The 27401-nt window shown below is 50.8% G+C and overlaps 1 long non-coding RNA gene across 3 annotated transcripts; it reads left to right on the top strand.

Annotated features, from left to right (window-relative positions):
- The first annotated feature begins 580 nt into the window (after positions 1 to 580).
- Positions 581 to 27401, top strand: LOC111859634 (uncharacterized). 3 transcript variants are annotated; one of them, XR_011982606.1, is made up of 5 exons: positions 581 to 703; positions 15081 to 15199; positions 15568 to 15648; positions 26564 to 26732; positions 26812 to 27401. It is a non-coding gene; the product is annotated as an uncharacterized lncRNA (long non-coding RNA). The 3 variants fall into 3 exon arrangements; XR_011982605.1 differs by having other exon boundaries at positions 15521 to 15648; XR_002841865.2 differs by lacking the exon at positions 15568 to 15648.

The raw sequence follows: 27401 nt of genomic DNA, 5'->3' as shown, positions 1-27401 counted from the left end.
GCATGCGTCTGCCTGCTACTAGCCGGGATCTTCACGGTGCTTCTCCGCGCGCACTCTCACGCGGCTCCTGTAATGATTCCTGTCATAAACGGCGCGTTTTGCGATCTTCAATATGGAAGTCAAGCCGTTTGCTGATTACATTACCGGTTTAATCATCCCTCTTACTCGCGCGAAGCTGCCCCTACGTCTCTCGTTATACTACACTCTTCAGTCCGTCGCCTTCCAGAACAAGCATATAGCACCTTCATTTCGAGCTGCCCACTTTTCAGAATTGCGCGTGTAAAGCTTTTAAATTAATTTTGTTTAAGACATATATAGTGTATTGCAGTATGTCTCCCGTCCAGGCGAAGACAACAATGATTAATGAATGTGCAGAGCACTGGGTTTTATTGTGCTGCTCATCTCCATAAAATGCGTGTGTGCTGTTGCGAATCATTTATCATATTTTTTATTTATATATCATGCTTGTAATGTCGGGTAGTCCGCTCAGAACAAAGACCTGAAATAGACCCGTGAACGTTGCATTTCATATGCGCGGTCAGCAGGTGGCGACATAGTATCATTGTACGCCGCTGACCCGTTTTCTGCGGCCGTAACAAACATGGCGCCTCTATCCATCCATCCATGCAGTACCGCGGTCTGTCTTCCAGGATCTTTAACCTGTAAAAGTTAGACCATCCTTTTCGGATGGAGCGGCACGCAGGTCTGTTTTATATGCTTTTCTATACTCGTCTGTTGCTTGTATTATGCAAATGCGTTTAAATCTGTGAAAAGCTTAAACTCTTAAAGAGGTTAAAAGTGATTTCTCTGATTTTAGAGGGACAGTTTAGTAACAACCTGCGAACGAGAACCAGTAAAACTGGAGACCATCCCCCCACTGTCAACTGACATAAGCTGGTTAAAATTCTAAGAGGGGTGCTGTGCTTGAGCCAAATGTCCTGGCACAGAGCAGGCTACCAGTTAGCTTTCTGTCCCTCTGGGTTGCTCATGCGGGTGCTCTGCTCATCTGTGTCACTGCGTGTGCGTGATCTCATACCCCCATGGCGTCCTCTCTTATGCACGAGTGGTCCCTTAAACTGCAGTCTCTTTGGGTGTGCTTCGTTTATGGCTCCCTGTGCCTCAAAGAATGTCGTGGCTGGTCAGAGTCTGGGCCACATGGCCATTTTGTCTGCCCTTACACGCAGCGGGTAAATGCTGTCAGGAAACAATAGCGATTAGGCTGGTTTCAATATGTTTGGGCCCCTCTATCCAGCAGGGGGCGCATCAGACTCGCATGGTTCAGCCGTACTGGGCTACCACTGCTGAAGCGCAGAATTTTGGGGTGACCGAGGCCTGTTACCACGCCAGCCGAACTAATAGAGTTTCCTGGAAGTTTTCGGGAATCCTTTCTGTGACCCAGAGCACTCTGCAGCTAATCCTAAGAACCGTTTTGCTGGCTGTCACTGCATGTGATGAGCGTGAAGATGATGACGTAATCTTCATCTGTAACGGGTGTTCCGGGCAATTCAGTTTCCCTACGTTTCCCCTGTTGCGCGCTGATTTGTACACGGTTTCGCTGTTATTTTCATGTCTTTTCTCGAAGCTCTTGAGGTAAACAAGCCATATATTTTAAAACATCACATGCCTTTTCGATGTTTTTTGTTTTTACCGATAATAAATTAAAGTATTTCATTCGCTGGATAGACATATTTCTTGATGAAAACGGTATAGTATTGCTTATAAGACTATATTATGCGCGACGATCTACTGTATTCACATGTAATAATGTACCTGAGTGATTTTCAGACATCTCACATACATATTTGCCTAAATATTAGGAGAAACATTATTTCCTGACATCCAGGATATTTGGTTCCCCCCTGTTAAAACAGGTATACAGCAACTCTGGGCCTCGCTACTAATAACAATACAGTATTCACATGTAATAATGTACCTGAGTGATTTTCAGACATTTCACATACCTCTTTGCTTTAATATTAGGGGAAACATTATTTCCTGATAGACAGGGGAAACATAGGGAAACCAAATTGCCCGGAACACCTGCATTGAGACTCCCTGTACTTTGAGATTTATTATTACTCGCGCCTCCCCCTCATATCCACGTGGTTAGAATAATGAAACATCCTGTCGTGTCAGAGGTCAGAGTCGCACAGCCTGGTCTATCCCGGAGGATCAGCTCTTCAGAAAGGCAGCGGGGAAACAAAGACGAGGTGGCGGGGAGGGACTCCTGCTGCCCCCCGGGAAATTTTACATGTACGTGTGTACCACTGTCTGGCCTTGTGCATATTGGTAAGACAGTCTATTTAAGATCCATGCTTTATACTGACCTCACTGGTGACCCCCGTAATGCATAATGACGGTCTGGGTACTGATGCCTGGCATTTCGCCCCGTGTTGCAGCAGCAATTCCTGCTTACTTTTGTACGCGCCGTAGGATGACAGGAAACAAAGAAAAGCACGTATTGCCGTTCCCGCCGCTGTGCTCTTTATTTCTGGCAAAGGAATAAAACGGAAATTACATAGCATGAGGCATGTTGGAGCAGCTTCGCGGAATAGCACGTTATTTTTATTTATTTGCTTATTGATTTATTTCTGTCAGTCGGAAACCCCATACCCGCCCCCGTGTCGTCGGTAGGACATGAGAAAATGACGGAGGGGCCGCGGATGCAGCCGTGTCATTTGCAGCCTGCTGATTATCATAACTGCGTCCATTAGTGAGGATTCGGCGAGCCCCATGCCATCCCACTGAAGCGGTCACATCGGGGGTCGGAAGCGCTTTTCCTCAGGAAGGCAACACACTTTACCCCATAAAACATGTTAAAGATTATTTTTGAGGATGCTTTTAGTTTTTTAATGGTTAGGTTGGTTTTGTGGGGCGATTTCTGTGTCTTTGGTTGGGGTTAGACCAGAATCAAAGAACGAAGGTGATTTTTATTGTTCTAATTTTTATTTATTTATTAAAATAGAAATATGTTTCTAAAATAAAACCATTTTGTGTTTAAATATACCCAGTATACATTTTTAAAATAAACACAATTTAATAAGTTCGCATTTACTATTGAAATATACATATGTCCATATCACAGAATTTAAAATGTTTTACATAGCATGAATTTGGGTGTTCATTTGTTGACAGCAACTGCAGTTTAATGGTTCGGTCATTTATAGGTATATAATCGTATGGCGATTTAGTGTTCGGTATATTTATATTGTCTCCACCTGCGTTAAAATACACAAATGAAACAGATCGACAGCGATCTTTTGCTGAGGTGACCCTGCCTTATCGTGGTCTCGTCGTTTTATTGCCTTCTCTAAGGCTGACGTCTGCTCCTACCTTGCAGGTAAAAATAAAGGCCGCACATTATACGGCTGCGTATGAAGGCTTCTGCAGTCAGCATTTAACACCTGATCAAGGACCGTGTTTCGTTTTAAGGTGTGATTTCGTGTTTCGTTTATATTTTCCTTCTGCCTTCTCTCTGTAAAAAGCACTAACTAACCTTCAATAGAGATGGCACTTTAAACTACCATTCCTTCGAAATTATTTTTTTTTTCAGCTGTAAGTAATCTGATGCGGTCTGTTTTTTTTCTTCATGAAATCCCGTTGCTGCGATGCTTACAAGTGATTTAAATATAAATGACAATTCATGTTTCACTACCCTAATAGCCCATTTCAATGAGACAAAATCCCAAACACCTCCGCAGTAATGGAAATATGCACATCATCACCTATCGGAATCAACGTCCGTGTGCCCATAACGCAAATGCATGATCTCAGATGGCGTTTCGTGCTTGATATTTGCAGTATGTTTCCGCAAACTGTCGCGGGATGCTTCTCCCATGCGGAGCCGCACACGATGCATTTAGAGGCGCTGCTCCCCCTCCCTCCTCTGGCCTGAGGCGGTGCGCTGCGTGTCGGAACGACCGGCTTTCTTCCTGTCCCATGCGGGGCGGAGGCTGACGGCGTGGATGAGTAAAGCCTGACCCAGGCACCAGTGTCCCGTCAGCTGGCCATATGAACAGCCCGTCACCGTCATTAGCGTGCCATGTCCCCCATGAACCATCATCGTCGCGAACCAAGGGTCGCGCCTGAAACGCGTCTGATGTCTTTTACTTATATAATTTATAATGAGAAAACAAAATTATGTCTAAGTGCTTAGTAAACAGATGCTGTGACCTCTTATTATTTGCCGGGTTGACCGTCAGTAGGTGTCTGTGTAACTGCGTCTGTGCTCCGATGCGTTTATGCGTAATGTTAACTTGTTTGATCATGATGCTTGCATTCTTTTCCCGGCTTAAGTCACACGCACCTTAACTTAATAATTGTCTAGACATTTGCTGCTCTTATATTTTAGTTCATAGTAAAAAAAAAAAAAACCGTCGTAATTGATTAATTTCAGAAACGCTGCTCCGGCCTGTATGAATGCCACGCTTTTGTAAATCCGCATGCACTTCGGCGTGATGATGCCTGTGAGCCCCACTTAGCACGGAGGCGCCGCAGTGCCGCACTTCTGCGGCTCCGCTCCGGCCGGCCGGTTCTGCTCCCTCCGTGTGCTCCGTGGTCACGGTGATTCTTACCGATATTGCAGTTGTTTTCGGCCTTGGGATTCCGACTTGCCTTTGAAATCCTTACGCGGATACTTTTTTTCAAGGCTTATTGTGATTTTTCTCATTAGGTTATATGAACTAAAATGGTGGAGTTTTGTACTGTACAGGATGATTCCCCTGGAACTCACCTGTGCAGTGACTGTGTGGGTCACTGATTTGCAGGTGGGACAGACATACACAGGAAACCGTGCAGCATGTTTACCGCTATATTCAGCTGGAGACCAAAGGCCTTGCAGACACACTGGACCCAGACCAGCGGTTCTCCTGTACTACCTTAGCCTCTCACGCTGGGTGTTCACTGGATGTTCCTTTGCAGAGATGCGTGTCCTGTGTGTTCCGGCTCTGTCTGCTGTGGTGTCTGCGGTCTGTCTCTTGGCATTCACCGCGTGCCTTAATTGTGTGAAATTAAATCAAGGTCCACTGTGAACACAAAGAGCCAAACCCGAGCGTGAAGGCTGCCGCTCCCTCTGCGCTCAGCATCCTGCATCGGCACGTCCGTCGCACGCGGAGCCTTCGTACGGAGCTGCCATCGCCCGCATGTCAGCGTCAGGGGAAACGTGTCCGCCGCAGCAGAGATGGAGTCGGACAGAGCGTCACGCGGCAGCGGAGCAACACAGCAGCTTTAGGGGACCGAGAGAGGAGCAGCGTGAGCGGGGGGGTCTGCAGCGGTGATGTACCTTTCCCGTGCGACAGTGCCGGTTCAAGCAGCACCTGCTCGCTGTTTTGTTCTTGCGGATCTTCTTGCTTGTAGTGAAACAAAGGTGGGCAAGTGGTCACACGGTGTCACGGTCACACGGTGTCACGGTGACAATGTCACAGGCGCGTCGCTCGCTCACACGCAGGCAGGATGCCGCCGTCTGCAGGAATGTGCTAGCCCTCTGTGCTAAGTCGTTAGCATCGCACCAAGATGCTGGATAATGCTCTCTCAGCTCTGTGTCTTCCCCCTCTCCCTCTCCCTCTCCTCTCTATCTCCTTCCCTCCCTCCCCCTCTCCCTCCCCCTCCCTCCCCTCCCCCCCATCCTGTGGTACGTTTCTACACCAGCCTGTATGTGGCTTTAAAAAACGACGCAGAAGGAAAAAGGGAAAGGAGGGCAGTAGAGATGGGGGGCCTCCCAAATTTGGGGAGGAGGTGTGACGCGAAGGGGCTGACCGGATGGGTGCACCGCCCACGCCCGGGGACCTCGTCCTGACAGACCAAATCAGGAACGGCGGGTTGGCATCAGATTAGAATTCCGTGCTAAATGGGAGGCTTAGGCAGAGGTGCTTGATCCATCCGTCTGTCCATCCATCCACCGCGAGGCTGGGGTCCAAGGGGTATCTTCTCGTCTCTGATGGGGGGGAGGGGGTGCTGGAGGAGAACAGGACATCCCCATCTGGAAGAATGTGGGAAATGTGCCCCCCCCACGCACCCCCCTGTCCCTGGAGTCCTTCATGGAAAATTCAATCTCAGTACGTCAGCGTAAGCATGTCTGTCCAGAGGGTGGCCCGGCTTCATCCCAGCTTCAGCCCGGCTTCAGCCCAGCAGCGCAGGGGGTTGTTTCCACTCAGGCTCTCACTCCTGCACCCTGCCGTCTCTATTTATGCTCTCTGGTTGAGTCCGCCCTCCACATGCCCCCCCCCCCCCACATGCCCCCCCCATGCACAGATGCACACGCCCTCCCAACGCTGTTTCCCTGTCCCGTTCTCGACCTGGATCCCCGGCCCAGCTGATCAATACAGAGGTGGGGGGAGGGATTAGCCTATGGGTCCAGCTGGCGGGGATTACACAGGCGTGGGTGTGGGTGTGGGGGTGGGGGGGCCCTGGGTTACAGACAGACACTCACACGCTTGTGCTGGATAAATACATGCAGATATATGGAGTCAATGGGGGGGCTTAAAATGAAGGGCTAACCTTTGAACCCGGGCCTCTCTGCTGATGCTGGCAGGGTCGTTTGTCTGCTGTGACCCCGCTGCCCTCAACTCCTGGGAACAGGAGGCTGCCCCCCCATCCCCCGCCGTGGCTTACGTGGTGCCCTCGTGCATGAGCCTCCCTTTGTGTTCTCGCTTGCAGTGTCGCCAGTGGCCCATGTATGCTCAGGGTCACGGGTGGCGTGATGGGATTGGAGGACCCGCACACGCTCACGCTCAGGGTCACGGGTGGCGTGATGGGATTGGAGGGCCCGTACACGCACACGCTCAGGGTCACGGGCAGCTGGATGGGATTGGGCAGTCCATGTAATCACAGGCTGTAGTTTATTTTGCGGCTTTTAAAAAATTATTTGCAGAGTTTCACAGCCAGGCATGAAGGGGAGTGTCTGTCCTGTCACCCCTTGGCAGACACGCTGTCGCAATATTAACAGATATAATGTCATCACAATACACACCCAGTTTATGTGACACCATGAAGATGTAAATGAACCCTTGAAGCATGTATCGGCCTACTTAGGTGTGTGTAAGCGTGTTTATTTAGCTGTGTGCAGACTGAAGCGTGTATCGGCCTGCTTAGGTGTGTGTAAGCGTGTTTATTTAGCTGTGTGCAGACTGAAGCGTGTATCGGCCTACTTAGGTGTGTGTATGAACCCCAGATCTGTTCAGGCCTGGCTTTGGATCACCATGGCAACAGCCCTCTGGTCACCACAGGGCATCAGAGCCTTAGTGAGGGGGGGGGCTTGCAGCCTCCTGGGCTGCACGGACCACGCCTGCATCAGACATGACATAAACACACAAAGGCGCCCTGTCTCTTTGATGTTACATGCGTGACTCTGTCTATGCTGCCTGCTGGCCAGTAGGAGGAGCTCTCTGAGGACGAGGACATCATCACCCTGCAGCAGTGCAGCCTCACTGGCCGTTCATCACCCTGCAGCAGTGCAGTCTCACTGGCCGTTCATCACCCTGCAGCAGTGCAGCCTCACTGGCCGTTCATCATCCTGCAGCAGTGCAGCCTCACTGGCCGTTCATCACCCTGCAGCAGTGCAGCCTCACTGACCGTTCATCACCCTGCAGCAGTGCAGCTTCACTGTCTTCCCCGCACCTCTACATATGCATGCTTTGGCGCTCGCAGTACTGGCTGAGCCATTGACCCAGCCCTGCTTCTCAGACACGCTATCCCATGCTGTGGCTCCTCACTCTGAAGAAGCTGCATGCCCACGTGCCAGAACGACATGTGCTGCTTTGTGTCTTTGTACGAAATGTGGAACATTTTCCTACAGCAGGGGTCTCAACTCCGGTCCTGGAGAGCTACTAACCAGTCAGTTTTCAATCCTACCTGGCTTCTGATGAGCCACACCTGTTCTCAGGTAAATCCCAGGGCCAGGTGTGGCTCATCAGAAGCCAAGTAGGATAGAAAACCTACTGGATAGTAGCTCTCCAGGACCGGAGTTGGAGACCCCTGTCCTACAGTTTCCAGCAGTGATGTGTTCGAGATCAAGACTCATCAAACCCAAGACCAAATTTAGGCCAAGACCCATCCCAACCAAGACCAAGACAAGATTAAGATTTAATCAAGACCAAGACTTGAAAATTAACAATCACAATACAAGCCAACATCAAATGTACTTGTTTTGATATCTAAATTTGGCTTTGAAACGTTTCTATGGACACTGATACCACCCCCTTCATTTATTATTTTTTATTAATGATGTTATGTGAAACATTAGTCTAATCTAGCCCATTAGGCGTAATATGAAAGAACCCCCACCTTTAACATGACCAGAGTAGCCTAGCCTACGCTTATATTTAACATGTTTCATACAATTATCTTTACTTCAAACACATCAGCAGGTTGCAGTTTTAGAATGTTTTTTACGGATAATGATCATAATTTTGTCTTTCCGAATGACATGCAGCCTGCCCCCCCTCCCTTCCGATGCTGCGGGGTGACACACGCACAACGTGACCTGGAACTGCTGTCCGTAAAGTGCAGGCCTGCGGTTCCTAAGTGGCGCCTCCTCTCTCATGCTGACTCTGAGTGCCCCAGCTCTCTCTCGCACACACAGCAGACACTATTAATAACACATTTGAACTGAATAAGAAGGCACTTGGCCCGCAGACATCTTCAACTACACTTTTTAAAAATTATTATTCAGGTGAATATTTAGCTTCAAATTTTATTTTTAGCTCTTAAAAAATTGCCGAGGTCCGGACCTCGGTGACCTCATATCTGGCTGTGGCCCTGATTGGCAGTGCTCCCCAGATGACGACGTATCCACCCAAGACGAGCTGACATGGACAGCCAGGCTCAGGACAGCACATACATGCAGATGGAAACTAACCCAAGGTGGTCGAGTTCTAATCCAACTGATTGTGAGAGACCTACGAACAAACAGACGGACGGTCGCCATCTTCCCTGTGTCTTTCACGTTCATTTTTAAAGGGCTCAATATCTCTTCTCAGCAGCCCCTGCCCCCTGTGAAGCTGTCCAATGGCGTTATACCGCTTGGGCAGATGAGAGATGTAGTACATTTTAAATAGCACTAAAGGACAGCGCAGGAAAATTAATTTACGCTTAGTGAAGGGAAAGAAGTATATTTGTATATCGATTCAAATAATATGTTTTCTAATATTTCAAGACTTATAGCCAAGACCAAGGCAAGATCAAGAGAAAATGGGCTCAAGGCCGAGATCAGGTTGCGCTTTCTTCAGTCTAAGACCGGATCTGCCACGGCCCTCAGCCTAAGACCGGATCGGCCGCGGCCCTCAGCCTAAGACCGGATCGGCCGCGGCCCTCAGCCTAAGACCGGATCGGCCGCGGCCCTCAGCCTAAGACCGGATCTGCCGCGGTCTTCTGACGTTTTCTCTAGTCTCTGTCCCTCTTATATCAGCTTAGACGCCCATTTACTAACATCTTCGTATTTGTTCATGGCCAGTACGCTGCAGATTTTATCTCGCTGTACAGGTAACACCCGTTTAATGGTTCATACTGTTTTTTATTTTATTTTGGATCATTACTTACATCATTACTTTTGTTCTGTAAATGTATTGTAGCCCCTGCGGGGAGTCAGCATATCCCGGTATGCTTGCGGGCAATTATTAATAGCCCCTGTCTGTAATTGTAAATAGCTGCTGCTGTTGTTGTTAATATTAATGGTTGTGGTTGTGTGTTGCACGTTGTGCGAGTGTTTGCCCATGTCTTGTGCCGCTCTGTATTTCTGAGGTGACCTGGACCCGTGTGGCATGCCCTGAAGCGGGGCCCACCAGAGCCCTGTTCTGCCCCAGCACACCCCAAAGCCATTCCTGCCAGCCCTTTCACTCCCTGTCTGAGCTTGTTCGCCAGCCAGCCAAGGCTCACTGCTCGCCAGCCGCAAGGAGCAGCACGACCCCAGCTGCGAGTGCAGCCAGCAGAGGCAGCAAGCTGAGGCTGCTCTGCTCAGTAGGGAAGAGGCGTGCTACAAGTAGCGCGAGCTGGTCAGCTGGAAGCAGGAGCGTGACCACCAGGCGTGCCTGACCGAGGCATTTTAGGTGGCATTACAGGGCCGCGAGATGGCACCGTTTGGCCGGGAGGATGCGTGTAGTGGCTTGGAAGCTTAGCTGGCCCAGAAGAGCTGCAAGCTGCCGGACCCCTGGGACTCGCTTCAGAACTGAGGTGGGGACTGGGGGTGGTGGTTACCGGGATGGTCGACCATTGCGAGGGGGGCAGTGTAGCACTGTCAGTTGTCATATCCTGGCATGCTTATGAGCAATTGTAAAAAGTCCCTGTCTGTAACTGTAAATAGCTCTTGTATTGTTGTTATGGTTATAGTTGCCTTCCCGATCGTGGCGTGTACAGTCCTGTTCAGGACGAGAATAAAGAGCGTGTTCTGTCCCGGCAAGCAAATCTCCCTGGTTTTCGCTGCTCTCGCGATGCCTCGGTTCGCCGGGCGCTACAGTATTTTGCTGCATTTTGAAAATTAATGAAAATTAGGGTAATTGTAAAAATAAATCGTCATGATATAGTGAATAACATATGTGAACCAAAAATAAATACTTTTAGAAAATTAATAAAAATGTCTTAATTACGTTGATCGCGAAATGCATTGAAATACATAAATGCCAAAGCTGATATTTGAAAACATTCTGGCAGCGTCTCACTGCGGTTAGTTTAATTTGCCAGTTGGTGTACATTTTATGACAGAACCATGCCTTTTAGCAACTGGGAAGCATGTTTCTAATTACTGAAAAAAAATAACATCTGGGCCCGTAATTCCCTTTCTGTACCTTTGATTTGTATATTTCCAGCGTAATTGTTTTATTTTTTGCCTTAAATGAGTTCTGCTTTGAGGGCAGCAGGAAAGCCATCTGCATGCCTAAATGACTTCTTATTGTGAATATTTGTTTTAATTGAATTTCCCTCCGCCACAGCATAGGCTTTCATGCCAATGTCATATTCACCCACACAGTTAATATCGAGGTGGCCTCATGAATATTCATAGGGTTCCGCTCGCTGCCCTGATGCCACGCCCACTTTATAGCGCCGTTGCTTTCTCCTTCCATCCCTCTCTCCCTCCCTCTTTCCGGTACGGTAGTCCTGTTCGATTCACGGACACCCTGGAAACGAGAAGGGTAACAGCGTGCAGTCTGCGGTGCTCCGCGGCGGGGGCGGCCGGGCTCCTTGGGCGGGGTGACGACGGGAAAGCGCCTCTCTTCAAATAATGCCTCGTATACGGACTCCTTATTACTGTCTCAAACGAAATCAGCACCGTATTACAGTGTTGTCGTTTTTATTAATACATGGTCGAGCTTTAGGTTAGATTCGGTTGCGAGAAGTTTGCGCATCTATGGTCGCTCTGTGATTTAAACGTAAGACTGAACCTGTATTGTATGTGGAGCCAGAATTTACGGCCCACCCTCCAGTACTGAAATAGCAGATGACCTGTCTTTCCGAAAAAAATCACCCTGTCCCAACACTGGCTGTTTTTTAAATTTTTTTTTAAACTCTTGCAGTTCTGAGGATGATAGCACAAGTCTCTTCCTAGCAGTGGTGTGGTCCCTTGCTGTAAAACTTTATCCCTTTAAATAGCTTTCCATGAAAGTTAGGCGCCTGCTTTCCGTTTTGTCCTCACTTCTTCTCTGCATCTCGTACCGGACGTCTGCACAGCCGCCTGCACTGCTGACAGCAACGTGCCGGATTGGCAGACACTGCAGTGGTGAGGTTGGCGTGAGGGATTCCTGACAGCCTCTCGCAGGCACTGCGGAGGCCTCGCTGGCCAGGGCTCCGGGAACAGAGACATCTTAGATGGCAATTTGTACCCCAAATCTTAAGTTCTGGGATGTTAGGCGTAACATGATCCGCCATACTAAGGGCTCCTGAGGTTTCCATGGCGATGGTAGCTGGCCTCGGGGTCAGAGCAGGCAGAGGATGTTCGACAACCTGAGGCAATATCCTGCTGACTGTAACGCTTGGGAGAGGCAGGAGGCTGGGGATGGGTGACCAAAGGCCTCTCCATGGCAACCGGAGGGTTGCTAGGATACCGCTTCGGATTGAAAAGAATGGGACAAACAGCCAGCGGTTTCTCTCGTGCTCTTCCCATGTGACCTTCCCAGAGATGTGATGCGGCGGTCAGCTCCTCACCTACATCCACATTCCCCCCATTGCATTGTGGGTAGCTTGTGGTGAGAACAGTGAAGGGGGCTCAACTCCACGACAGACCTGGTGGGGATCTGAGGAACCCTCCCTGTAACCCCAACCTTCGTCCCCATGTGTTCAAGCAGAATGAGAGAGCAGGGCATTGTGGGAAAATCAGCAGTGTGGGCACTGTGTGCCCAGCCTCACGTCCATGCCTCCTCTTTCATCCCCCTCCCAGACACCATCACTCCCCAGCCAAAATTCCAGTGCTCCCATGATGCTGTGCGGCATCCTGGTGCCACAACACCGGCTAAGGAGCCAAGCACCATGTCTGTCTAGCAGCCCAAGAGAGGAAGGCAAAGGACAGACTGTGCGGCTCCACAGTCGTCTGCACCCCCCACACCATCATCATTTCTGCACAGGCCGGCTCTGTTTGCATCTTGTGAGGGGAATAATGGGCTAGAAATGCCAAACACACCCACCCCACACAAAGAAAAGGAGAGAAGAGAAGAAGTGAAAGAGAGCGAAACTCTGCGTTTCACAAATGTGTCTGTATTTTGCGCTTTGTGTGTCTGTCTGTCTGTCTGTCTGTGTGCCTGTCTGTGTGCCTGTCTGTCTGTCTGTCTGTGTGCCTGTCTGTCTGTCTGTGTGCCTGTCTGTCTGTCTGTGTGCCTGCATCAGAGGCCCTGCCAGGTGCTGTGTTCCCCGCCTGTCTCCTGGTCACTCTGTCTCAGTGTTTATCTGCGGCATGGACTCTGTGCCCGTGCTCTGCGGCTGCTTGCTGGCGGTGGGCCCTGACCTGCCCTCCTCCAGATCCTTCTGTTCCTCCATTCCTCTATTTTTTTTCTTTCTCTTCATGTTGTCTTCGCTGGAAATGGCAAGTCTGTGTCCTGTCTTCATGCCAGGTGTGGGGGAACAGCCACCTGTGTGGAGTCCATTTGTTTGCGTGTCTGTGTGTGTGTGTGTGTGTGTGTGTTGATGCCATGATCCCCCCACCAGGGTTGCACTGTTGCTCTGAGTGTCTCTCCATATTAACCCCTGGGTGTCTGGCCTGCCCATCCATGGCTGCAGGGCTATCCTGCAGTGGCTGGCGGCTCTCGGCAGACAGGCTGTGTTACCCTGTGATTCTGGGCTTCACTCACATTGAAAACGGGCCTTGGACTTTTGCCCAGATAGAGGCAGCTCACATAAATGAGCCCAGGGTGAATTCTGCTGATGGGGAGAGGCAAATCCCCTCAAAACCATCAGCCCAGTATGTCAGATAGCCTTCGTGCATGGCATGGAGTGGCCTCCAGGAGGTTCCGATCTGAACCACACAGGGTTCTGTGGTGATCCCGCTTAACAGGGACACCCAGGCTAGCGGCTGCAATCCGACAGATTTACTGACCTGGGTTCCTGAGCTGCCTCTGATACAGCATCTGATACAGCGTATACCAGCCCATGGGAGAAGCGTGTGGCTCAGTGCGCAGGGGTCTGCATGCTCAGTGTGTCCGTGTTCCAGTGTGTGTTCATGCTCAGTGTGTATACCGCATGTGTGAGTGTGTGTTCATGCTCAGTGTGTATACCGCATGTGTGAGTGTGTGTTCATGCTCAGTGTGTATACCGCATGTGTGAGTGTGTGTTCATGCTCAGTGTGTATGTTGCTTGTGCCCATGGAGTTCAGTTACACACTGCGCAGTACTGAGGGTTGCCTCCCAATATCTCTGCAGTAAATTACCCAGCATGCTACTGTGCAGCTGAGGTCTGCCCCCCCCCCCCCCACCCACTGTGACCTACTTGTGAGCCACTGCTACAATGTTTCACAGGAAGTTAAGCCTCTAAACGCCACCCCTTGCAGCCCCGCCTCTTCACAGAGCTCTAGCTCATCCCCCCCAAATCCCAGCTGCCCCCCCCCCAATGCCTGCCCCTCTCAATCTGAGCCTTTCTAATGTGTTTGAGAGTGAGGGCAGCAGGGTGGGGGTCCAAACGATGCTCCTTCTGCTCTATCCTGAGCTCAAGCAGAAGATGATAAAGACAGGAGTGAATGCAACACATACAGCACCCTCTGCACTGCATCAGGAGGCCTGCAAAGGGCACTGTGATGTTACCGTGATGTTCCCGTGATGTTCCCATGGTCTTCACACCCCTATGCACACATTACGAACAATGCAGGGGGCACAAACAATGGGACTCCGCCCAAGTGGCTGCTCCCCCACATCTGGCAAACACACTCCTATGTATGTCCTACATCAGTGAATTCCCGGCAAATACAGGTGCCCACAGCGGTGCCTGTGTGTTTGTGAGGTCCTGGCAGATGCAGGCTGCGGAGGTGCCCACAGCGGTGCCTGAGGGTTTGTGAGGTCCTGGCAGATGCAGGCTACGGAGGTGCCCACAGCGGTGCCTGTGTGTTTGTGAGGTCCTGGCAGATGCAGGCTGCGGAGGTGCCCCCAGCGGTGCCTGAGGGTTTGTGAGGTCCTGGCAGATGCAGGCTGCGGAGGTGCCCCCAGCGGTGCCTGGGTGTTTTTGAGGTCCTGGCAGATGCAGGCTGCGGAGGTGCCCCCAGCTGTGCCTGATGGTTTGTGAGGTCCTGGCAGATGCAGGCTGTGGAGGTGCCCCCAGCTGTGCCTGATGGTTTGTGAGGTCCTGGCAGATGCAGGCTGTGGAGGTGCCCCCAGCTGTGCCTGATGGTTTGTGAGGTCCTGGCAGATGCAGGCTGTGGAGGTGCCCCCAGCGGTGCCTGATGGTTTGTGAGGTCCTGGCAGATGCAGGCCGTGGGCATCAGCAACTCCTCTAAATTCCTCCCAACATACATTAGCAATAACCTGAAGTGGAGGACTAATATTGAACACATTATTGCAAAAGCTCAACAATAACCTAGATACCTCTATAGGCAGCTGAAAAATACAGGATCAGGTGTCAACTTATCATTCTGCTCTACGCAGCCATTATCAAATCTAACATTACATCTCCTATTACAGCACGGTACAGCAGCTCTGACAGTCAATCACAGAAAAAACTACAGCGGGATGTGAAGAAGGTACCCAAAACCATTGGTGACCCACACCCCCCTTCAGCGGAGCCATGATGGCGGAAGCTTGTGAGTAAGGACAAACTAATGGCGCCCCCTGCTGACAGCACTGCAAGCGGTCACCATAACCCTGACCCTGTGCTCAGGCCAAATGAGCCGTCTAGTTTTAATGATGCTGTTTCAGTCTCCCAAATTTAAGAGGCCTCATGATTGGACATTTTATTCTGAATTTTGAAGAATAGAGCCTTTAAGAGGCCCAGTCTCAGTGTAACCCAGCAAATTAAAGGTGTTTAAGATGGGGAGGGGGGCATGACTCACGTTATTGCTGTTGGGGGAGCTATGTAAAAGTTTTATTTAATGAAATGTTATTAATTTGTGCCCTGCCTTCAGGGAACGTCATCTCAGATGTGTGTGTGGATGATGTCATGCCTCTGTAGGGTGATTTCCCACCTCAGTGTCTCTGCTGTTCCAGTAAACAAAACTCAAACTTGCAGCAGTACAGGGTGGTTCGTTTACAGGTACCTATACCGGGTCGATTCTGGGGGCTGCTTCATTAACCTTTTATTGCCCGTATGCAACTGCAAGTCCTCTGGCTCCATCTTGTGGCTAAAAATAAAACTACACAAACAAGCATCATTTCTACATGCAGTGCAATAACTGCTGAATTTTATATGGAACGTGTCGCAGAGATATTTGATTTCACGCTTTTTATCTCTGCCTGCTCTATAGTCTCATGTACTTTGCTATAATATCAGCTTTGCTTGTCTTTTTGCTTTTCTTTATTACATCATATGTCATTTTATCAGGTAAATGGTTCCAGTATAGGCTTATGGCCAGCAGGTGGCAGTACATCAGAACACGTCTAGCTTGCAATTGCAGTTTGGTCTGGTCAGCATGAGTCAAGTGCGCTGCTGCCTCAACCTCCTCTAGATGAATAACATAAAGCACAAGGAGGATGTGGGTTAGCAGGCAGATACGACTCCCCCCTTTGTCACTGCAGGGCTCTGGCTTTTGGACACATAATTACTCCTCCTTGGGCAGTGTGAGGCAGATATTGCCCCCCCCCCCCAATTTTGAACAGCACATGGTGGGACAGAGTGAGGTACAAGGGCTTCCCCTCAGGGTTCTGTATTCCAGGTTCCTTGCCCTGGGTTCCACTGTTGCCCCTATAACTGGGGCATTAGACTGCGTGGGGATGAACCCAAGCTTGGTACTGGCACACACACTCACAAACATCCTCACACAGACGCACGCACGCTCACTCGCAGACAGCGTCTGTGACCGCAGCAGTCTGATTTTTCTTGCTCTGTGCCCCCCCCCCCCCCCCGCCGCCTGACTTCCTGCCACCTGTGTGTAGGTGTGGGTGTGGGTGCAGGCGCAGGTGTCAGGGTGCTTGGGTTATTTTTGTATCCTGTCAGATATTTTTGTGCGCCTGGACACGTGTGCTTTTTCTTTGTTAGTGCATTTATTTCCGTCGTGGTACTACAAGCCGCCATGATGGCGGAAACCCGCGAATGTGACAGACTACCGTCTCCCCCTGCTGTCGGCACTGTGAGCTTTCACCCTGACCCTGACCCAGTGCTCAGGCTAAAGGAGTCAGTACGACTTTAAGTTACAGTGGACTTTTCACCAGCAGGCCTTTACGTCACAGTGGCCTTTTCACCAGCATGCCTTTACGTCACAGTGGCCTTTTCACCAGCATGCCTTTACGTCACAGTGGCATTTTCACCAGCAGGCCTTTACGTCACAGTGGCATTTTCACCAGCAGGCCTTTACGTCACAGTGGCCTTTTCACCAGCATGCCTTTACGTCACAGTGGCATTTTCACCAGCAGGCCTTTACGTCACAGTGGCATTTTCACCAGCAGGCCTTTACGTTACAGTGGTCTTTTCAACAGCAGGCCTTTACGTCACAGTGGCATTTTCACCAGCAGGCCTTTACGTCACAGTGGCATTTTCACCAGCAGGCCTTTACGTTACAGTGGCCTTTTCAACAGCATTCGGGCTGCATTGTTTTAATAATGTTTTTTAGTCTCCCAAACTCAGTGTGACCCAATCTAAGTGTAGCTTGGTCTCAGTGCAACCTGATCTCAATGCAGTCCAGTCTCAGTGCAATCTGGTCTCAGTGTGACCTAATCTTAGTACCATCTGGCCTTAGTGTGACCCATTCTCAGTGTGACTCGATCTCAGTGTAACCCAGTCTCGGCGCAACCCAATCTCAGTGATACCTGGTCTCTGTGCGACCCTGCCTCAGTGCGACCCTGCCTCAGTGTGACCCTGCCTCAGTGAGATCCAGTCTCAGTGTAACACGATCTTAGTGTGACCTGGTCTCAGTGTGACACGATCTCAGTGCGACCCTGCCTCAGTGAGATCCGGTCTCAGTGTGACCCTGCCTCAGTGAGATCCGGTCTCAGTGTGACCCAGGCTCAGTGTAACACGATTATAGTGTGACCTAGTCTCAGTGTGACACGATCTCAGTGCGACCCTGCCTCAGTGAGATCCGGTCTCAGTGTGACCCAGGCTCAGTGTAACACGATTGTAGTGTGACCTAGTCTCAGTGTGACACGATCTCAGTGCGACCCTGCCTCAGTGAGATCCGGTCTCAGTGTAACACGATCTTAGTGTGACCTGGTCTCAGTGTGACACGATCTCAGTGCGACCCTGCCTCAGTGAGATCCGGTCTCAGTGTAACACGATCTTAGTGTGACCTGGTCTCAGTGTGACACGATCTCAGTGTGGAGTCAGCGAGTGTGACAGAGCCAGGCCTGTGACTCTGCGCCCCCACCCCCCCACCTTGTCCGTCCGGGTGCTCCCCCCGCAAATTAGTGCTGTGTTTCCTGCAGCCTCCCGCTCACAGGTGTAGCCGAAGGGCGTTGGGCCAGCCCCCAACACGTGTCCTGGGGACAGGGGGGCTCTAACGGCTGTTGCCACCGCAGTCTCTGACACGCAAGCAGGGAGGGTCACACGGCTGGGAGGAAGTTGCCGTGGCAACAGAGCGACAGCCCGACGCCCACACAGGGCAGATGCAGTGTGCGGCTCAGTGTCCGGTTGCCACCGGGACAAGGACGTACTTCTTAGAGGGCACAGAGAGCCCACTGTGGCTGGGGGGGGGGACATCCGCATCACGTGCAACACCAGCACATCTGGTATCCGCCCTCCCCCCCACAGCGCAGAGCAGTACAGCAGCACTTTTTCTCCAAAAGCTGCCCCCTTCTGCTTGGACCCTGAGCCTGCGGCCATGAGGGGGGTAGGATGATGAGGGGTGAGCTGTGGGGAAAAGACATATTGACCAAAGTGGGAGGGGCTGCTGAGCACTAACCCCGCCCCCCCCATGATCCAAACTGCTCAGGCGTGTCCCTGACTGCAGGCTGCTGCCGGCTTCTGCTGCCCATGACGCCTCCATCTCTCCCTCTGTCCCTCCATCTCCCTCTCTCTCCCTCTATCTCTCTCTCTGCCTCCATCTCCCCCTCTCTCCCTCCCCCCCTCTCTCCCTCTGTCCCTCCATCTCCCTCTCTCTCCCTCTATCGCTCTCTCTGCCTCCATCTACCCCTCTCTCCTTCCCCCCCTCTCCCTCTATCTCCCTCTCTCTCCCTCTATCTCTCTCTACCTCCATCTCCCTCTCTTTCCCTCCCTCCCTCTCTCTCCCTCTATCTCTGTCTCCCTCCCTCTGTTCCTCCATCTCTTTCACTCCCTCTATCTCTTTCTCCCTCCCTCTGTCCCTCCATCTCTCACTCCCTCTGTCTCTCTTTCACCCTCTCTCTCCCTCTCTCTCACTTTCTCCATCTCTTTTACTCGCTCTACCTCCCTCTCTCTATCCCTACCTCTCTCTAACTCCTTCTGTCTCTCTCTCTCTCTCCCTCCCTCTCCCTCTGTCTCTACCTCAGCCACCTCCTTTTCCCCTTGTAATTATTCCTCCATACGAACACAATGCAGTAGGTTATTAACTGTTGGGGGGGGGGTGTCATCTCTATGCCCATCTGTGTAGTAATGAAAGCCCATTTGCAGATGAATAGGCCTGTCTGTCACTCAGTGCCCCCACAGGACATCTCTGTCCACACAGACCTGAGATCCAGTGTCCATGGGGGAGGATGTCAAGTATGGTATATGTGTGTGGGGGGGGGTCATGTAAATATTACATAGTAGGGACCAAATATCCCCACTATGTGATAAGAAACTGTCATTTTGATGTTGCGAGGACCTTCTTTCTGATCATCACAAGGGGAAATTTATTAAAATCTGTGACTGCAATCAAAAAGCTAAAAATGCAAATCGTCTTGAATTTTGTTGGTTATTCATGGATAGGGTTTGGGCTGGGTAAAACAAGACAACAAACATGCTATATTTGCCATTTGCACAAGTACACATTAGAATGCTTCACTTCACTGGCCTGATCTTGCTCTCCATAGCTTGGGGGTCACAGCACTGGGTCAGCTAACATGCAGTGCCCCTGCAACTGGAGGTTAAGGGCCTTACTCAAGGGCCCACAGACATGTGACTGTTCTACCAAGGCTGGGGCTCAAAGCCATGATCTTCTGATCACAGGCACAGAGACTTAACCTTCTGAGCCAGTCACCTAGGGGTTAAGGTTGTCATTGTTGGGATTAGTTTTTTCCCCTAGAAATGAATGGACAGTACTCCAGTGATGTGAATACAAACGAGTGTGTGTGTATTTGTGTGTGTGTGTGTGTGTGTGTGTGTGTGTATTTGTATGTGTGTGTGTGTGTGTGTGTGTGTGTGCGCGCACTCCACGCACACTCTAAAAGCACTGTTTCCGGCCCCATCTCTGACAGTGACTCTCCTCTTTGTTTTTGTGCTGTGGGTTACAGTTTGACATGAAAACAGGAAGCATACTGGTCTTTTATTAGACATGCTGTTCTGAGCCACGGGCGATGATCTGATCAGATGGGGCATCCTGCTGACGTCACTTCCGGTGCCCACTCACCTGCGCCTCTGCCTCGCTCTGCCTCGCTCTGCCTCGCTCTGCCTCTGTTCTCTGCCTGCCCTTGCTGCTGCCTTTGAGGTGCCTTTGAACCCCACCGTGACCCAGAGCTTCATGACACATTTCTGCTGGATGTTTCAGGTTAATTCTCAAAGGTACGACAGTAGCTTCATTTCTGAGATTCAGACCTAGAGCTTCTCTAGAACTTCACTGTGTCTGCACCTTATTAACGCTGAGGTGCGAGTTAAAGGTGATGTAGATGTGCACGGACTTGCATGGATGTGTAGGTGACAAAGAGCAGATGGACACAAAGCATCCCACTAATAAAGCGAGGGGAGGAGAGGGTTTCTGAAAGCATGGCTGAGGCATGGTGAGACTGGTGTGTCGAAGCTGATCAGCCAGTGTTCTGTGCTGTGGTGACTCATGGCCACACACTGGAGGTGCAGTCGCCTGTGTCCAGCCTCAGTCACAGGGTGCTTTACAGACTGAAGGCTGCCCTGGCCAGGTCTGAGACGGAGGAGGAGGCAGGTGACACAAATGACAGGCAGCAGTGGTGTTTCCCAAGGCTTCTCTGAGACCTTGGCCCGACACTCCCTGTCAGCTTCTGTCAGTCAGCTTCCATCTGTCAGCTTCTGTCAGTCAGCTTCTATCTGTCATTTCCTGTCTGCCAACTTTTGTCTTTTGGCTTTTCTCTGTCATCTTCTATCTGTCAGCATCCGTCTGTCGGCTTCTGTCTCTGTGAGCTTCTGTCTGTGAGCTTCTGTCGGTCATTTTCTGTCAGTCGACTTCTGTCATCTTCTGTTTGTCAGCTTCCGTCTGTGTGACGTTCCCCCTGTACTCGCATGGTGACTGCAAGCGGGCAGTGCGCTCACACGCATGTGTGACGTTCCCCCTGTACTCGCATGGTGACTGCAAGCGGGCAGTGTGCTCACACGCATGTGTGATGTGACTTGCATGGACCTGACCTGGGCTTTCTTTTCTACACTGCGCACAGTTCAGTTGCTGCCATGGTAAAGGACAGATCAGGGTTAGGGTGAGGCTGCTTTGTGGTTCTCTGTGTGGCTTTTAACCGTTAAACCAGACAAATGATTCGGACTCCCGCTCCCAGCTGCACGGGTATCACACCAGGGCTGCAGTAGGGGCACAGATACCACGGCAGATTTAGGGGGCCCAGAGTTTCTAGATGTGAAAGTGAGCGCTTTGCTGGCGGGACCGGGTTCACTTCCACATCCAGCCTGGACCAGACACCAGACAGCGCAGCCCTGGCTCCCCTGAGCTCTGTGGGCAGCATGTCCGCAGCCTCTAATGTGTTCGTGGTGCCCTTTTCTCTTCATACCATATTACAGCACCCCAGTGCATGCTGGGAATGTGCGGCCCACACCACAAGCTCCCAGAGACGACTTCTTCCTGTGAGCTGACTGGGTCACCACCCACGACCCGGCTGCTGGTTCCTCCCCACTCAGGCCGCAGGAGCTGGCGGCACAGTGCTCCCCTGAAGCTGCCGCTTGGCATTTCCTGTGGGGGTGTCAGCGGGCTGCAGGGTGCAGCTGGTGCACGCAGCTGCAGGCCTCCAAGCAGGAGTGAAAGTATAGAGAGGGAAGAGAACAAGCAGGAGAGAGTGAGTTGGGCTGGATCCCAGCTCTGGGGCGGGCTGGAGTCAGGCCCAAGGTGGACTGGTCCTGGGTCCGGGTCAGGCTGGAGTGTAATCCAGGGTGGACTGGTCCTGGGTCTGGGTCACACTGGAGTCAGGCCCAGGGTGGACTGGTCCTGGGTCCGGGTCAGACTGGAGTCAGGCCCAGGATGGTCTGGTCCTGGGTCCGGGCCAGACTGGAGTCAAACCCAGGGTGGTCTGGTCCTGGGTCCAGGTCAGGCTAGAGTGAAATCTAGGGTGGTCTGATCCTGCGTCCGGGTCAGACTGGAGTGTAATCAGGGTGGTCTGGTCCTGGGTCCGGATCAGACTGGAGTGTAATCAGGGTAGTCTGGTCCTGCGTCCGGGTCAGACTGGAGTGTAATCCAGGGTGGTCTGGTCCTGGGTCCAGGTCAGGCTGGAGTGTAATCAGGGTGGTCTGGTCCTGGGTCCGGGTCAGACTGGAGTCAAATCCAAGGTGGTCTGATCCTGGGTCCAGGTCAGGCTGGAGTGTAATCCAGGGTGGTCTGGTCCTGGGTCTGGGTCACATTGGAGTCAGACCCAGCTAGAGGTGTTGCCCATGTTCTAGAAAGTTCCAGTGCTCTGGTGAAGCGATAGCTGGCATTGTAGGTGCCAGGCATGTGCTAAACCCATGGCCTGGGGGGCTGGCTGCCAAATGGTGTAGAGATTATCTCCAGATGGCCATCTTCCACTGCTGGAGGTCATCGCCTCAGGCCTGTGAGCTTCCTACACCTTAACAACCAATTTGAAGTCGTCGCCTCACTCCACATTTTAAGGGCATTTTTCTACCACACCAGGTACAGAAAGTTTGGTACTTAAAGGTGTTGCTATTATAGGACTGGACGGTGTGTGATATTAATTCCAACATCGCATGTTATGCACATCCAGTTCTTACATCGCTAGTCAGATAGATTAAGATCAGGCTTTTTCTTACTTTCAGTTCTGTACAGATATTATAGCGCAGGGGGTTAAAATTTTGCTAAAGCATTTTTACTCTCTTACTCTGTCATAGGGAAAAAAACTTAGCAAACTTTGCATTTTAATTATTATTCCTTTTACAGATTGTTATATGTTTAAAAATCAGTTTAAAGTTGACCTCCGCTGCATTTTCATGAGCGCTGCATACGTTATCCCAGACAATTGTAATCATTTTCAACTCATCATTTAAATCACTTTTTTTGTCTTATAAATAACCCGATATTTATTGCAACAGTATCACATCGCTATATTTATAACAAAATCACATTGCTAGGCCATCGCTATATTCCACTAAATAAGTTTTAATTTCTTGTAATGCCATCCGGATCTTTTTGTTGTATTTCTTCTTATGACCAAATAGCATTTTTTTTTTTGTTTATTTTTTGAGTTCGCAAATATTTTCAAGGCGGCGTTTGTACTGTGTTTCAGCGACAGGCTATTTGCATAACCAATCGACAAAGAAAACGTTTCAAGTCCCACCCTAATGTACCAAAGAAGTATCCCAGCTGGTTTGGCACTTTCGGTACTGGAACTTTCAGTACTGCTACTCCACCTGAAGTCAATGGAAAAGCGAAAGTACTGAAAGTACCGTACCAAAAGTACCGTACTTGGTGCGGTGGAAAAGCGCCCTTTGTGTGTGGTTGTTGTGGAGTTGGTCTCAGCTGAGCTCATCCTAATAATTATATAGGTTTAGCTGAATCACTTCCTTCAGCAGCCTGCGGGGGGGGACAGTCAATCTGGAATCAGGTGCCTTTCTGCCACAGGATCTCAGAGAGCCCAGCTGTACCGGGGCACCTATCAGCCAGTCAGCACAGAGTCCCTGTCTGCAGGGTTGTGTGTGTGGCTAGTCACTAGGGACGGAGGTCAAAGGTCAGATTAATTCAGAGGCTGCGATGCTCCTCAGTAAGCCTGTCTGCCCCCCCAGCAACTTCAGCCTATGGAATGCTCATGAGCTCCATGTAGAAGAGGCACACTGGGGTCACACTGAAGGTCACAGCCCTGGCGGTGACCCCCCCCCCAGGCCAGATGAGATGGGTACTTAAGCTGGCTGTTTACTTCAGAAGAAATCGAAAGAATCGACAGTGTATGAGCCGTGCTCAATCTGCAATGTTCCCACCAACTAGCCACAATTGGCTGACATAAATGTGACACCACCGGGTTGGTCAGCAGAAATAATTATGCAGTTACCAGCATGCTTTGCACCACACTGCACCTTATATAGTGTAAATTAACATGTGCATTTGTGTATTTCTGTAGTAACCGTGTAATGTTTACCGTGGACTGTATGTGCTTCGTTAGCATGTAATCATGAGTGTCGCGTAAATTGCTACCTTCCCTGTCTGTGCCACTTCAATAGTAGCTATTTGTTCAATAACAGAGCTACTTCCATTTTAAAAGAGCTGTCATCTCCTTCATTATAATGACTCATGCGCTCGCCAAAATATGTTTATTTGCACACCATGGGTGGCCCTGCAGTATCAAACACATCCCATGCCCTCTTGTTGTGGCGTGACACAGACCAAGGCAACATCACGGTGCAAGTTTGTGACAGATTGTTGTCGCCGACGTGTTCAATTGCGTTTTGCCCCGATGCTGTTTGAAGTTTAGGGCCACGTTAGGCATTTATTCGCTTGCTAAACACTGAGGTGGCGCTGGTGGCCTTGCTGATACTCTGTGGCCGTCACCCTCGCCATGACCAGCTGGGCCCTGAGGGCACGTCTCAGTCACATGACCCAGTTAGTGTATAGATGATGACACACCAAGAAAAGTTTGGCTCTTCAGTGGATTTTAAAATATTCTCTGCATGTGTCATGGCTGTCTTGCATCATAATGTCTTCCGCTGACTGACGAGTCGGAAGATGGAAACATAGGAAGGTGTGATCTTCATTTTCCCCTCATCAACCACATCCTCACTCTGTTTTGTTCCTTCAGCTACAAAGGCCACGTGCTTCTTTGCTGTTGGTTTGTGAGACTGTGTGCCTGGGTGTCTGTGTGTCTCTGTGTGTGCTTGTGTTTCTCTGTGTATCTCTCTGCATGCATGCATGTCTGTGTGTGTGCCTGCATGTCTCTGTGTGTGCCTGTGTGTCTCTGTGTACTCATGTCTCTGTGCATGCCTGTGTGTCTCTCTGTACTCATGTCTCTATTCATGCCTGTGTGTCTCTGTGTACTCATGTCTCTGTGCATGCCTGTGTGTCTCTGCCTGACTGTCTGTTTGTTCTGGAGGGCTCTGCTTGGCCATGAGGCTAAGGAATTGGCTCCCAGGTGTCTCCATTTAATGGCACATAGGTGAATGGGAGTGCATGAGGCTCGTCACTTGCTGTTCCTGCTGCAGGAAGTGAGGGAGCAGGAGACAGGAAGTGAGGGAGCAGGAGACAGGAAGTGAGGGAGCAGGAGACAGGAAGGGGTGGGAGCAGGCACTGATCTGCAGATAAGCCTTCAGATGGGAGGCCATTTGCTTCACTGTGTGTTTGTGTGACACAGAGACGGACCTGGTATGTCTCATGAGGACAGTGTTACTCCTATTTGCCAGGGTAAACATGCACATCTCTGCTAATCTACATTCTAGCTATTGTATTATTATTTTACCCTGCACTATGACTCATTTGGATTGGCTGTGTGGCTGGGCCGGGAGGCTTATCGGGCAGACGTCATGGCTGGAGCTCCAGTCTGATTGGTCAGGTTGCTCTCCCTGCCCTCTGAGGCTACAGGCTCCTGACCTGTGGTCGAATCTGATCTCACACATTGATCTTTAGTTGTTTCCCCTACAGTTCCTCTCATGCTCCCCTACAGACCCGTTAACCCGCAGAAGGGAAAGCGATCGGATGTCTGTGAGCAGGAGACCCCTCTGCCCTCACTGTCTCCAGCAAGTCTGCATCAACATCTGGATCTCACATCTGCCTGGGGGGTCATACAGAATCAGGGTTGGGGGGATAGGAGTACAATGTACTTGCATTGCCTGACAGCCCAAGACAATAAAACTCTCATGGATATATTTTTCACCTGCTTTGGCTTTTTAGGAATGGTCTAATAGATTACTGGAATGGAATTCCCAAGCATTCCCATTCCGGAATGTGATGCTGGCTTCCATGCGGAGTGCCAGAATGTGTCAGAAAGCAGAATCTGCTGCTTGCAGCATGATGTGAACTGGCTCTCAAGTGTCACCCATCCTGTCATTTGGTGACAGAAAACCAGACCGAGAAGCTGGCAAAAATGGGCCGACACCCTCTGCCTGTCTGGGTGTGTGTCCAGCATCAGAGAGAAATCTCAGCAAGCAGGAAGCAGCTTTCCTTTGGCAGCATGCAGCACAGCCATCAATGAGAGTGCCCCCCCCCCCCCAGGCACCACATAGCTGGGGGGGGTGACCTTATCATCCCATGATGGCTTGGATAATGTGTCCTGCCCGTTTGTGAAAATAACCCAGTTCGAAGGGCTCAGAATGAGATAAGAAGCAGGGTGAGAAGTGGCAGACAGGCTGTACTTTTCTGATTCGTGCAGTTTGTTCTCTGAGAGCTGGGGTGGAGAGGGAGAGCATGTGTTTCTCGCGCATGTCGCACCTCGGGGCCGAACATGGCCGTGTGGAATCATAGCATCCCTTAGTGCTATTCGATAGTCACCCCCAGCTCTCTCAGGCAAGCGCATGGACCTGCACCCCGCCCAGGAATTAGCAAACACTCACCGCTAACAGTCATGATTCTGCTCTCAGCACCAAGCTCAGGCATTAGCAAACGCTGACCATTGACAGTTACCGTTCTCTGTTTCATGTTCCCTTGCCCTCCTAGTTTTGTTTCTTGCTTGGGGTTTGGGGTTTGGGGCATGTGGGAGTGGATTCTGATTAGAAGTTGTCCATTCAGTGGTGTCTGGCTCCTCAGGTTCAGCATCCCTCCTGAAGACCTCCGACACGCAAGCCCTGACATGCAGCAGTGGCAAGGGCGAGAGGACAATCGGGCTGAGGGCCACATAGTTGATGAGGAAATCCATAGGGGATGGTGAATGTGGATCTTCAGTAGCTGTGCCAGCCCAGCGCCCCCCTCCCACAACGTAAGTAACACAATGAGGTTGTAAATGTGTCTCCATGGTGAGGCCACACCTTCACCCACACAGCGCCTCCTTTTGGTAGGAACTTCCCAGCTGCACACACATCCTGCTTAGTGGGGAGCTGACTTTGGTTCCACACTCTGATGAAGGTGCTGCTGTTGGAGCATCGTGGACGCGGCACATTCAGCTGAGGCTTCCTTTAACATATGGACGAGGGCGGGATGTTCCCACAGCGCCCTCACTCCAGGAGGGCCTCCCACCACAGCGGAGACCAATCAAAGGCCACATTTCCTGCTGAGCACCGAGGCAGTTCCGCTGATAGGACGTCATATCGCTGAGTCGCCGCCTGTCCGGGTCATGGCACCTTCCCCTCCTGCACACCTTACTCAATGAGGAGGCGGCCCCCAGTGACCCCGCCCCCACCCCTGTGACAATCAGCTGACAGGCTAGCACTAATAACCGAATGTAGATCTACTTGTTTGTGGGGGGAGGCCTAGCGTGCACCGGGCCCACCCCCCCAGTCTGCTCATTGGACAGCCTTGTAGGAGAATTCCCTAACAGCTCTGATCCCTCTTTAGCCAGTGGCTTAAGAATAAAACAGCTCTAGTGAAAGTCAGAAAAAAGAAACATGGGTGATGCTGCATACCACAGAGCAGCCTGCCCCCCCCCCCC

Source organism: Paramormyrops kingsleyae, chromosome 14 (assembly GCF_048594095.1).
Source record: "Paramormyrops kingsleyae isolate MSU_618 chromosome 14, PKINGS_0.4, whole genome shotgun sequence".
In the NCBI taxonomy this organism is placed as follows: Eukaryota; Metazoa; Chordata; class Actinopteri; order Osteoglossiformes; family Mormyridae; genus Paramormyrops; species Paramormyrops kingsleyae.
The sequence above is the reverse complement of the archived record's forward strand: the minus strand, read 5'-3'. Positions and strand labels throughout refer to the sequence as shown.